Here is a 13,500-nt window from a genome sequence, read left to right as displayed (position 1 = left end):
CCGCGCCGATACCGGATAAGGTGAACGCAGATGCAAAAAGTGTATATAGAAGAACGAACCGTCGTGTCGCCATCGTCGAGCCGACCGTGTGTGGATCGAACCGTGGTTTTTCTCCGCCAGACTTTCCAGAGCGCGGCCACACGATTCTCGTGTCACGAGAGAGTTGACCCTTCGACGCTTCTCCCCAAGCCACTCGATCGGAATTCTATGTTCCGTCGGAAGCACTATCAAGGCCAGGGTTGTAGTCATTGGTATCACGTCGCAAGGTGAACCAGACACTCCTCCAACGATAGAGTCCCCTTTCGTGCAATTAGCGGGTGCAAATGCAGCCTCAAAGAAAATTTGATCGAGAGAACAAACGAGATGTGGACGATGTAAACGAAATATACGTACATTGCCTCGCAAACTGTTTTCTCTGTGGGTATAGTGAAAATTAGAAAGGTGTATGCGCATACATTGCACAGAGAGTTTCTTTGCTTAATTAATGACGGCATGGAGAAAACTCGTATGCGTAAAAAAATTCATACGGTGTGAAATTCAAAAATCAACATGCCAACGACAAAAAAAACGACATTTAGGTAAACATGTCAAATTTCATTTAAAGTAACATCGATTGCTCGCAGAAATCATCGAGAGTGCATCATCGTAATAATACATCGACGACTCCTCCTCTTAGTTGTAGATAATCGTTACTTCAGAAGTTTAATTCTTCATCTCCATCATGATCAAGTCTAATTTCCGTGCGGTTCGCACAAAAAATGATTTTCATCGATCAAACGAAACTCCCATCAGAGGATCTATCTATCTCTATGAGGGTCATAATTGATCGATTCGGCACTTGGAAGGCCTTGTTTCGCTTCTGGTTCAAGCAATGAAGAAATATTCGAGCGACTACGAAACACGGCAACCAGCGTATTTCATATCTTGTCATCTTCGAGGAAGCTGACCCCTTAAGATCGTGGTAGCTGACCGTAGGGAATCCGGTGCCCGGTACCCGGTGGAAACCTATCAAGGCCACAGCCGAGCTAGTCCTTTTATTTTCTGGCCATTTGACGAGAGCGACATGCCAGACATTCCACGCTGGAATAGCCGTGTAACTATGCCCTCGGCATGGCCTACGTGCGTGTTTAACCGTGTACGCGTGTGCGCGCGTTTCCGCGCTCATCTGTGTACGTACTTTATACAGGGTGCGCAACAGAAAGCGAACATTCCGATTTTCTGGCGCGTGAAACCGCTTAATGGAAATTTCACGTTCGCCTATGAGATGCTGCGACTTATGGGAACGTGAAGTTTCACGTTACATCCTGCTTCTCGTCGATCATTTCAGCGAATTTTTTACCGTTTTTTCTTCAGGATTTTTTCCAAAATATGCAACCGGAATTGACCACGGAGAAAACATATTGACACATTTTGTAACACACTCGAAGTTTATTTCAATTTCAGGCGTTGTGAAACTCTGAAATATTTTTAGTGAATATCATTCACGATAAAGTACTTATTAAGTACCTATTTCATATTAAAGTTTCATATTATTATTCTTGTTGATGTAATTATTATTGAAATTGAAAAATTCCATCTTAACGAACTATATACTTTTTATCGTGTTTTCTTCCATATGGATATATAGGCGAATAATGGAACATGACTATTCATAACAGAGACCTATAGTAGTGCTATTAAACTAACCATTTACGGTTCAGTCTATGTACATTCAGTCATTATGCTAATTAGCACGTTCAACATCGGACGTGTAAGTATTTGGACTATTTTGGCAAAGAATCGCACCATTTGCTTCCTCGTGCCTATTCTTCTTTCTGTATAAATTCATCTATGTTCTTATAGGAATATATTACTTCCAAATTTTTTACGTTAATCAACGAAGTGTAAAAGAAAATCATTTTTCAAGATTCTGCCATTCCGATGATTATCCAAAGAGGTGGTTCGTTTATTAATTACTTGATAAAGTACTAATAATTTGCGAAGTGATCGATCGATCGATTTACGAATCACTATTAATTCTTTCCTCTGAAACGTTATTGTGTTCAACGGCAGACAAGTGAGGATGTGATATTTAAATGGGGCCTGTAGTTGACATTTATGCATCTGGTTACACGCGTGTAGTATACATGCATTGGATACAATACGAAAGGTATGCGTGTGCGTAAAGGACGGGGACTCAAGGCCGATCGTCGGGCAATCCTTCTTTCTCCATCTTGAACATACAAGAAAGACAATTCGGAGCCGTGAAGTTGCCGCGAATGCAATATATCTTTATCAAACACTATTGCATTGAAACAGGACCGAACAATAACGCCGTACACGAAATAACACATAATTGTTTAAATAAGTGAATTCCCTCGGTGACACGTACATAACTGCCTTATTGGAGACATTAACAAATATCTCTTGGTATTAGATAAGCGAGTTTCAACGAAATGTTATCTTAGCTTTGTGTGAAATCTTGTTCTCGTTTTGACACGTCTCGCAAATTGTTCATTTATTGAGAGATACGTAGATACTGAAACAAGATAGAAAAAATCCATTTCTGGAAAATTCTACCTGTTCCTGACGAAAAGATCGAAAATAAATATACATACATAGAATTACAAATGTTTTCTCTGGAATTTCTTAACAGCACAAGAAAAAGACTAATCGACTCGGTTAATGGCCACTTTCATGCATTAAGACTTCCTGTCAGGAGATTTCAATCTCGCTCCTAGAACAGCTGCTATCTCCGTGATCGTTCTTCCTTTAACAGCTAATTCATTCCGATCAAAAAGAATTTTCTGGTGTTTCACTTTTCATCGAAGAGGCACTTTCGAACGCATCTATCAGGGAAATGAGGCAACAAACGAATCCGTTTGCTGTTCGATCCTTTCATATCGTTGTAATTGTGTGCAGAATTGATTCCATTTGGTCGACCAGCGTTTGGGTGTCAAGAAACTTAAAGATCGTGGCGGGACTACGATCACATTGACGAATCAAAAACGTACTTCTCGATCATCGAACGTGTTTACGTAGTACGTGACTTTTCGTTTTAATGCTTTCTACGCTTCGACAACCAACACCCGTTTCTCTTCGTGTGTACACGTTGTGCAAGTGCTGCAAGAATATTGATAGGCTTTCAAAATGAATTAACTACAAGAAACCGCCGGTGAACGATAGAGTTTCGTCGCTCGTCTATTACGCGCTTCTCTGTTTTGTAGACTTTTGTATCGTGTAATCGATTGGTTCCGTAATTATAACGATTTATTACGTTTCCTAGGAAACTGTAGTCAATTCTACGAAGTAACAGGAAATATATAATAACGGTGTAACTGTGAAATTGATCTTCCAAAAAAAAAAGAAAAATATATTCCCGGCGTAAAATTTATGCATGTTTTTGTCAAAATATATCAAATATTTCGGTTCTTTGAAAAAGAACACTGAATATTTTTACTGAATTATAATAAACAAATAATATGCACAATAAAATCGAAAGTAAATGAAATGTTATTAGATATATCGAGTGAAAGTTGTACGAAAGTGGCAAATTGCAGACATAACTTCAAGTGAAGTTTTTTAATGGGAATACTATCCACATAACCATAAATAATATATTTCTAGTGAAATTAACAACCAACTAATCTTAACTGGGAAACAAGTCCTCGCTATCATATTTGAAGAAGTGAAGAATAAGATCAGACTATAAAATTGACAGCGACTGTAACAACTCATTAGCTTCTACATCCACTACACAATGTAATTATTGTTTTTCTACTCGTTGTACGGCTACAGCCGCGGTAGCTGGATTATAGAAAAAGGATTCAATATTACGTGTCGAAGGCTCGCAAGGACATATCCTGAGTTTCCTAAGAGTTCATAAAGAACAACCGGACATCCAACATGTAACGATCGCATCTTCTCAGAAAACTGGTTATAAGAGATATGTATAGGTATCTGAAAGTTGTGTTGTATACGTAGTTAGAAACCACATTTTTACTACCTATAGAGGAAACGTAGTTAATATTAACAGCCTTGTAGGATAATATTACATATTAATCATTTATAACCGCCAATGACCAAAACATTTTACAAACTATCTATTTAAAGTTTATCTTCGTAATCTAAGATAAGCTTCTAAATGAAGAACTATAGTATGTAATATCGCCCTGTAATGTCGCTTAAATACGATTCTGTAAAAGTCTGACTCGTGTTGACCGAAACTACTTAAGAATCTCAACGAATGTTAACGCATCAGTGGAATATAAAAATCAGACGATCCAACAACCTAGTACTGTAACAGAAACAGGTTCGTAATAGACAGGTATCTAACTCTATACCCTTTTTCTAACATTGATACAAAGAATTCTACTGCCCCGCGTCTAGTTGTTCGCGTTTCGTGGTACGCGCAAGGACACGCGCCAGTCCTGGACCACGTATCCTTCTTAAGAGCTCACGACCGGAAGTCCGATACGTACGACGCGAGCAATTACGAAGGTAATCGTGGTTGCTCGGAGAACTAGCTTGTTCGAAGATCGTTTTGCTCTGAGGTATCTTCGGCCACGCTCGACTTTCCGGTTTAACCGCTCCTTCTTCTAATCGCTTCTCTTCCTGCCGAACGATCTTCCCGTCCTTGGTCTTTTCCACGCACTTCGGCTAGTTGGAAAGTTCTATGCAGTCGATTCTTGGCTTCGCCGCTCCCCAATATGGTGAAACTTTACGTTGCTCGTGCATTTTACATTTGAATTTCTAAATCTTCCCTTCAAACCAGTCCAATAATTGTGTTAAGGCATCGTTTAAATTCAAACAGGGTAAATTGTGTAATCAAAAGAGAAATAATTTTTCGGAAGTTCGAATCACAGGCTTACAATTAATAAACGAGAAAGAAACAAGCCTTTTTATAAAATCAAAATCGTTCTCCACAACGTTTAATGCTTCATATAAAATTTCCATATATATTGAAAATGTCATCCAAACGGTTCACTAGCTCCGCAATTGCTCTGTTTTTGCTTTCCCACGTGTATGAGGCAATTACGTCACTTACGGCACAAATACGATGCGTAACGGATGAAGTAGCAAAGAAGCGCCGATTTTTCTCGTGGTCATCTGATATATCAAATGAACTATCGGGGAACTAGAAATGAGATAGCGACAGCACGAAAGAGAATCCTTGAACGTCAGAGGTGTCGATATTGAACGGTGTCTAGTTTCATTCATCCAACTCTGAGAATCAGAACACTCGCCCCCGGATCGCAGACAGGAATTTTTATGAATGACCAAAGGAATCCTCTTACCTGAGTCACTATCCCCAGCCATGGTCCAATGCCATGAAAAGGGCCGTCAACTCGATCACGTAGATCGTTAATGCCAAACTTTCACAAAAATAAATCTCCCGCTTGGTTCTGGCTCTGACTCAGAAGTCAGAGTACTAAATTGTATTTCACACATTCGATACTTTTATTTTTTACTTTCAGATAGTTTGAGCTCCGTAAAAACGATTTTTTATGTTTTAAAAACTTCTACTTGAAAAATCCTAAAAGATGCTATGAATTTATGCGAATCAAATTCTATTTTATTAAATAAGTCGAAATTGAATAAGTCGGTTTGCTGAAAGATTGGAAAAATTTGGCATTTTCAAGGTGACAATTAAATGATTACTATTCAACAGATGAAATTAGAAGCTGTTTGTCGTTTCTACACGTTAACTATCCTCATTAACAAGGAGATTGGCGTTATTTCATATGAAATTTCAGTCCTCTGGTTCTGAGGCTGTACATACGGTCGCTGTCTCTAATATATTTTTCATTCTCGAACGCGGTAATCTCATCCTTACATAACGCAGTTACGATGACTCAATCTTGGGAACGTATGTATACAATCCGAGGAAATCTATTACAATGGAAAACCGTCATATGCGAACTTACTGTGAATTCTATTGAGTCGAGAAACTTTCGTTTCGCGTTCATTAAACACATCAAAATAACCTTTAATTTCCCCCGACTTATGCAAATATTGCTTGTTTTAACACAGAAAGCAGGCTCGAAATTATAATATACGAAAAGTAACATTTTGTTAAGATAATATGATACACATAAATAACGCGAATCGATAAACGGTGAGATAAAGAGGAATCCATTTTAAGTACAAATACTTACGTACTCAGCTGTCGCAACTTACAAGCATGTTGAACGTTCGTTCTAGAAACGTTTCCTGACTATGAAGAACACAAGTTACATTCTCTTCGTCGCTTCAATTAAAGCACGGACTCACGCGCTAAATTGTCCCATCGAGGATGAAATGCAGAGAAGTTGTCGACGTATTGAACGCTGTGCACCGGCATGTTCTTTGTTCAGGTGCTACGACACGACGCGACGCGTATTCCGATCTGTGGCTAGACTCGATCACGGTGAATACGAAACAAGATTTTCCAGCCTGTGACAACGGTGTAGAATTTAAATGCGTCGAATGTCGGCCGTAGAAATGATCATGCAGGCAATGGTTGATAGCGATTGAGGTCGCATACGAGGATCATGAAGGAGATCGTGAAAACTCGCTGGTTACCGGGTTAAAACCTAGCCGCGGGCGACCGCGTAAGATGCACAGTTAAATGGATTGCTTGAATAGAACAGTGCGAACGACAGGAATGTAAATTAGCGTTTGACGGTATATGAAAAGGCGACATTACATAAAGTAGTACAAAATGTCATATGATAAAGATAACTGTCTATGTTCTGAATGATTTTCCTGTGCTTTGCTGTGCTGCGATTGTGAATGCATGAGACAATTTAATTTTTGTACGTACGTTCGTTATTCACATCGAACATAGTAATACAAAACATAATTAACACTTCATATGGGATTATCTAAAAACACGTGTGCCATCGTTTCTTGAACTCAAAGCCGTCATGTGTTACCACCTGCTCAAGGACAAGGACAACTTCTCTCGAGAGCCATATTTACGAATAGCATATAAAGTATATATTTCTTTAAGTAAGTCCAGAGAACGAAGAATCATATCTGATGCTATTTCACAAAAATTATGTTCTAATATATTTTCTAAGTATTATTTTGGCCTTAGTCTGGATTAAATTTAAGTAACATAAATTATTATCGTATATATGCGTTTTCTTTAAATTGTACGTCAGTTGCTAATATGTTGTAGATTGTGTTAAATTTTTTTTAATGTTAGTATAAATTGCTGTTTATAAAACTTTCGATTTAACCGTAAGGAGAATTTATATAAAAAGTTGCAAGTAAACTACGTTGTTTATAGTATGATGCGTAATTTAACGGCTCGTATTTGTGTAAATAGCAGTGGCAATTTCGACGAAAAAAGGAAAAGAAACAAGAGAGTAATCTGTAGCCAACTGGGCAGTTTATCGACGGTTAGCTCGATAATGTTTCTCTTTCACTTTCATGTAATCCATAGCCTATTTTTCTATTTTCAAAGAAGAAGCGTAAATTTTAGCAAAATAAATCTCAGACTTACATATAATTAACGGTATAGAAAACCTCTTAACACATCACCGATTATCATCTGATTTAATGTTAATAAAACGGTTGTATTACACAATCGAAATAGATCAAAGCAATTACTCTTAAAATTACACCTTAACAGCATATAACTTAATGCATTACCAGTAATTATTAAGTAAATTATTAATTATGAAATTAGGAAATTATAAAATTCCACTTATGAGTCGTACTTTTCTTAAAAATAGTGATCACACACTTATATCATTCCTAATATAAAGATCGATTGATAGATACAATAAAAACGTGAAGACATATCGTATTAGCCGTTAACTCTAGCTATTTTTGCATTTACCAGCTTGATTGTGAAGCTATAACCGCCGAGAACGTCTTACCCCATTAAAAACTAACGATCTGTTCTCCAAATATTTTTTCTGACAAATTAGCGGAAGTAATCGAAACGCTTCGGTGATCATTAGGACGATCACTCTGTATATCCGATTTTGGGGTTGGCACGCGTAAAGCGTGTGCTGCTTTCGGACCTTCTTAGCTGGTTACGTAACCGCCAGGATGTCAGCAAATACGGACGACCGGTTCATGAAATCCATGCATAATAATAATCTCACGATATGGTCGGACATAGACGGCCTTCCCGGCTGTCGGCTCGAGGCTGTTTTGATATCTGTCGAGCGAATTATTATCAGAGCATAAGAGCGAAAGGGGTACGTTCGGAAGAGAACGGGGAGGTGCCGTGACACGTGTGATACGCGCGTATGGGTTCGTTCTACCGTGACGCTGGCCGATTAAAGTTCAAGATATGGAACTGGTCCGCGTCCCTGCAAACGTGATAACTTAAATGGCAATACGCGAAACCGTGGAACGCGAGCCATGCCCGCCAGCACTTGGACAGCCGCAATTTTACTGCAAGCTGTAGAAAAATAGGGGCGAGTATAGCCCTGAGTTATGCGTATCCCACGTTGCAATTCGAGCGTTTGTGCAATCGCGTTCCTTTCCAGGTTATCTTTTAAATTTTCCTGGATATTTCTCTTTTTAAGGACGTTCATCCACTGCAACAACGTGCTTCGAATTCTGATCAACGACAGAGATATGTATACCTACATCGACGCATGTACCGAGAAGATTGTTTTCGCAAAGTTACGAATTACAGGGGGTTTAGTCAAAGGTGCGGAGACTTTATATATAAATCGATCATTTTTAACCCTCGTCCACCTTTACTGTATTTTGTAGCTTTCATCGCGAGACAGTGAGTTTCGTAGCGGTTTAAAAGACAGTATCGTTTTTTCAAAGTGGTTGACGCGTGTTAAATCGATTCTACATGATAAATTCACGGTCCACTACATGACTCTCTACCAATTTACTGTAAAATTGAACAACGAGAATTATTCGCAAAATTAACATTATATTTTAACATAGTCTGGTAAATTAAGGTTGACGACGGTCACGTTCCTTCAAAATTTCGGTGTATCTACTACTCACAACTTTTCCCATGCACAGCCATCGCGTACATTTGAAATAGAAAAGAAAATCGAAGGAACAAAAGCTAATATCCGACAATATCGCGTACGTTCCTATTTGTGAAACGACATTAATTATGCAGCACGTGAAACAGCTATTGGCAGACCCCGTGCACTCGTTATATTCGGACTTTCACTCCATGCGCCACTTAAATGATATTCTCTCTTTATCTATTTCGCTGCTGGCCTCTGTTAAACGCGCATAAGTAACCATGAACAAAGCGAAGACAAGTTACTTGTTTTACATCTCGTCCTATGGAGACTGAAACACGTTGTGACACACTGGTCGTTCGTCCGTTCGTTTGTTCAGGATCACAACGTCGAATTGCATTGTGTTATAAAAGATTTACGGCAGAAAAAACACGGTACTTTCACTCGAAAGCTTTCATTTCTCGATGAGCCACACCAATGCGGTTCAACGAATGCAGTTAATCGCGAATCATTTTCAGCGCTTGTAATTTTTCCGCGTGAAATCATTCTGATAATATCCGTCGAAGTGTAACATTTAAATGACCCGATTATTATATAAAAAATCAAATTGTCCCTTATCCTATGAATGAACCGAATATATTGATGCAATGAATTTCTATTACGGAAGTAGTGATATAATTCCATTTTTTAGCATCAAATATGGTATATTTAATAACTCATTCTTTTCTTATGTGTTTGTTTGTTCTCGCGGTGAGTAATGTATATTATAATACTTTTTAAATTGATTTTATTTCGTACATCTGTTTTTCCTAGGATGATTCGACAATTTGTCTCCTGTATTCAATTGCCACAATTTTCCACGAACGACTATTGTGAATATATTGAATAGTGGCTATCATAGGCTACGACCAATAAGTGAAAAATAACGACGCGTACGAAATTCTACTTTAATATCACCGAGTTCATTACAGTACATGGTACCGAGTACATGGTAGTTTATAAGCACACTGTAAGCACATTTCGATGAACCAGTTATCTTTACACTTTTGCTTAGGTACACGAATATTTGGTGTATGTACCGTGTACGGTGTTTCCATTAAAGAAACCAGTTGGAGATCAAATAGTAAGAAAAAGAGAGGATTGCTTTGACAATAACTATACAATTTTCCGAATAATTTCACGTAGACGAATCAATTTATGAAACTCCATGGTTTCTTGACTAAGACAGATTACTTGGGCCACGTTCGTCAATCCTGGACTGCTTAGTTGATTAAATTCTTTATAATTATACGCCATTCGTTTGCTGTAATCTCGAGAGTTTTTTGATAATCTAACGAATGTTAATATATGGTTGATGAATTACGCGTGAAGTATAAATTACGAGTAGACTGTATCGCCGATGAGGCATGTAGTATTCCGTTTTCATGCGAATCACATTTTACTATTACGTGTTTTTTATTCACCTAAAAGTTGATACCATATGATTATAATACAACGATGTTCTCATATTGCTTTTAAACAAAGTTTCTTAATTGCCACATTGATCGATAAGTCTATTTGCTATTACTATTACTGCTACTTGATTTAATTAAAAATTTCGAATCCTTAAATAATTTTTACTTGCGAAACTAATGAAAACCAAAGAGTTTCACTGTACCATATCCTGCAATTAAAAAATAGCATTTCGTTTAGGGATCAGTGAATAAATCTTTGGTAATCAGGCTTCCATTCAAGCCGTAGCGAAGTTCAGAATATGTGTAACATTATAATTAATTACACAAAAAGTTTGCATTAATAACCTTTGCATATAAAATGCATAAGTGTGAAATATATACAGCGTTTATCGAAAGAGGTTTCTGAAATACATAACGTTAACGATAAGGAGCTTAGCTATCGCTAACCCGATTAAGGTGACTCATCGTTAGTAGAATAAATAAACGTGATTCTATAAATATGTTCACACTGATATTTATATTTTTTGCTCTAAATGGTTTTGATAAATACGAAACATACTTAACGCGTCAGTTCATTTTTCATCTCATTGCCAGCTGATTATCATCTAATTTAATTACGTAGTTGTTGTTGTACAAAAATTAAAATTTTTATTAGAGCATAGAAAACGTTATGAAATATGCAAATATATTTAGAAACAATATTCTAATCATTCTAATTAATGTTCAGTGGCACAAGACTAAATTTATTCTTTTTTGAAGCCAACACATACATAAGTATAATCTGCGTATTTGTTAAGATGTAGGATTAGTCATATAACGATGAGATCAGTGTGCATTCTTAGGAAAAAATCTTATCGATATTTTAAAAACATGACAAATCAAGTATTTTTCTATGTTTTCTTTTATCTCCTGTTTCTTTTATTAACTAATTGACATTCTCTTTATTTTCACTTACTAAAAATAATCGTAAAATTGCTTCTATATGATTACCAGCTATTGTCTTCTAGCCTTAATTTACAAACTTAATTTACTCATTATTCCCACTGGTGTCGAAAAGTAGATTGTAAATATACAAATAAATTTAAAAAAATTTGCCAAAACGAAGGAGTTATAATTCTTTCAATTGATCAATATTAATCTCTAAGTAAAAATTACAATTAAAATCACACTTAAAAGCAGTTCAGAACAAATTTAATGTACGCTAGCTAACATAGTTACTTAATATATCGTAACTCTACCATTCACCGTTAACAGTTAGTTATGTAATCCTAGCGAATCATTCAGTGTAAACGTAATGCAAGGTGCAAGTAATTGTTTGCTATAGTGAATAATTGTTTAGCACGAAAACGTCTCGAACGCAAAAGAAATCTCAAAATTTATCTGTAGACAAAAGAAACATGACGTCGAAGAAGAAACGAACAAGAATGGGAAATATGAGGCTAAAAAGCTTCCTGAAAATCACCTATAAGCAGATTTTAGCCATTAACCTAGCATCTCCGAAATGGTATCCATGGTAATACGTCGTTCACATCGTTAAAGTGGCGTCTTCGAAACGTTGTAAAGTGTTCTCGTTAATTATGAATAATATGATTACGCAATTCTTCCCATGGTTTCCCTTTTGTGAGACCCGGCTTCAATACATAGACAACCGGGAACTCGGCAATGATTCACAGAGAGCAGAAGAAGCGCGCGAACGAAATTCCGATAGTTGAAAATTCAACATGTATGCAAAACAGTAATGTAATTTATGCGCTAATCGAGTATTTCCATATAGTGAGAGTTGTTGAAAACGTACTGCAAACGATGTTTTACTAATAACGATGAATGACTAATAACTGCTCGCTTAAAATATATAAACAACATTAATATTCAAGTGATAAGACAATAAAATTGGATCCCGATACATTTTTTGTAGCAAAAAGAATCTTTAAAACATCTTTTGTTTAATTTATATCAAGTTGTGCAACGGACCAATGTGTGATTCGTAAAATATTTTAACAGCTGTCTCAAGCCAAACACTCACTATCCTGTTACCACTAATAAAATTATAAAATATACTGTGAAAGAAGAGCAAGCAATATTTTGACGAATCGATCAAAGTACGTAACGAAAGAAATAATCCCTAACATTGTTTCCACATTATTCTATTAAAGGTCGTTACAGAATTCAAGTTAATAAATTCCTTTAACTTACCTGATACCTGTCCTTGTAAAAAATCGATGCGTTCAACAGAGATCCCACTGAATCATCGTTGGTTCTGTTTGTAATAGTGTATCCTTTCTATGGTATACGCTTGCGTTTTTTCTAAAAATGCACAATTAAGAGCAAAATTTCACTATACACGAGTGAAGACCTGACAGAGCCACTGCGATAGCAGGGAATACGATCAGGTACCATCTGTTTAGACCGACCGAGCGGGTCCGGACGACTGAACGTGCCTCTCGTTGCGCCTTCACCGACAGCCTCGATTCCTACCTTCTCTTTCTCTTTTTCTCTCTCCCCATTGTAGAGTGTATCTCCCTTTCCCTCTATATAAACAGAAATTGTACAGAAATTGTATAATTTGATTTTAAATAAGAATTAGAATTTTACGTTACGATCTTTCTTGATAAATTGGTATGATATATGGATACCAAAGAATCATTTAAATATTGTAATCTCATTGGATTGTCTAAATATATGTAACTTTTGTTTTCAACAAATATTTGAACATATGGGCATTCTTGGTTAGACCGTTATATTGTTTAATCAGATGGATAATGTCGATCACATCTTTTTTCGATGAATACAGATTTGCTATTATGGCAGTATAGTTTATTCGTTTGTCGTGTAATAAATTTTATTTGGCCTAAAGGACTTTCTGTTTGAATCGCTTTTTTTAACAAATATTCGTCTCAATTATTGAATTTTCAAATTTTTAGATTTTTCAAGTGTAATCAAAAATTGTCGTCAAATAGTCTTTATCATAATTAGATAATGGATATTTGACTCAATTATCCATAATAGATATATTTTTTCAAAAGTTACAATCTTCGACATGATGTAGAACATGACTATCTTCATTTCCGTTATTCTTTCCTCTATTTATAAGTTATTGTACAGAGTAAAGCTATGCAGCGATGCCG

At 36.6% G+C, this 13,500-nt stretch overlaps 1 protein-coding gene across 4 annotated transcripts in view; it reads right to left on the bottom strand.

Annotated features, from left to right (window-relative positions):
* Nucleotides 1–12,818, bottom strand: part of LOC117210997 (partitioning defective 3 homolog) — a 41,931-nt gene extending 29,113 nt beyond the window's left edge. For 2 of the 4 annotated variants that reach the window (XM_033454522.1, XM_033454527.1), the window contains exon 1: nt 12,569–12,818. The gene's annotated coding sequence lies outside the window, so the exon portion shown is untranslated. Of the gene's footprint in view, nt 1–6,159; nt 6,334–12,568 lie in introns of those variants that run through there. The other 2 variants (XM_033454531.1, XM_033454524.1) reach the window with 2 other exon arrangements.
* Between the last annotated feature and the right edge of the window lie 682 nt (nt 12,819–13,500).

The sequence above is a fragment of the Bombus bifarius genome, unplaced genomic scaffold (assembly GCF_011952205.1).
Source record: "Bombus bifarius isolate JDL3187 unplaced genomic scaffold, Bbif_JDL3187 scf7180000008214, whole genome shotgun sequence".
Classification (NCBI taxonomy): Eukaryota; Metazoa; Arthropoda; class Insecta; order Hymenoptera; family Apidae; genus Bombus; species Bombus bifarius.
Note: the sequence above shows the minus strand (reverse complement) of the source record. Positions and strands in the feature narration are given on the sequence as shown.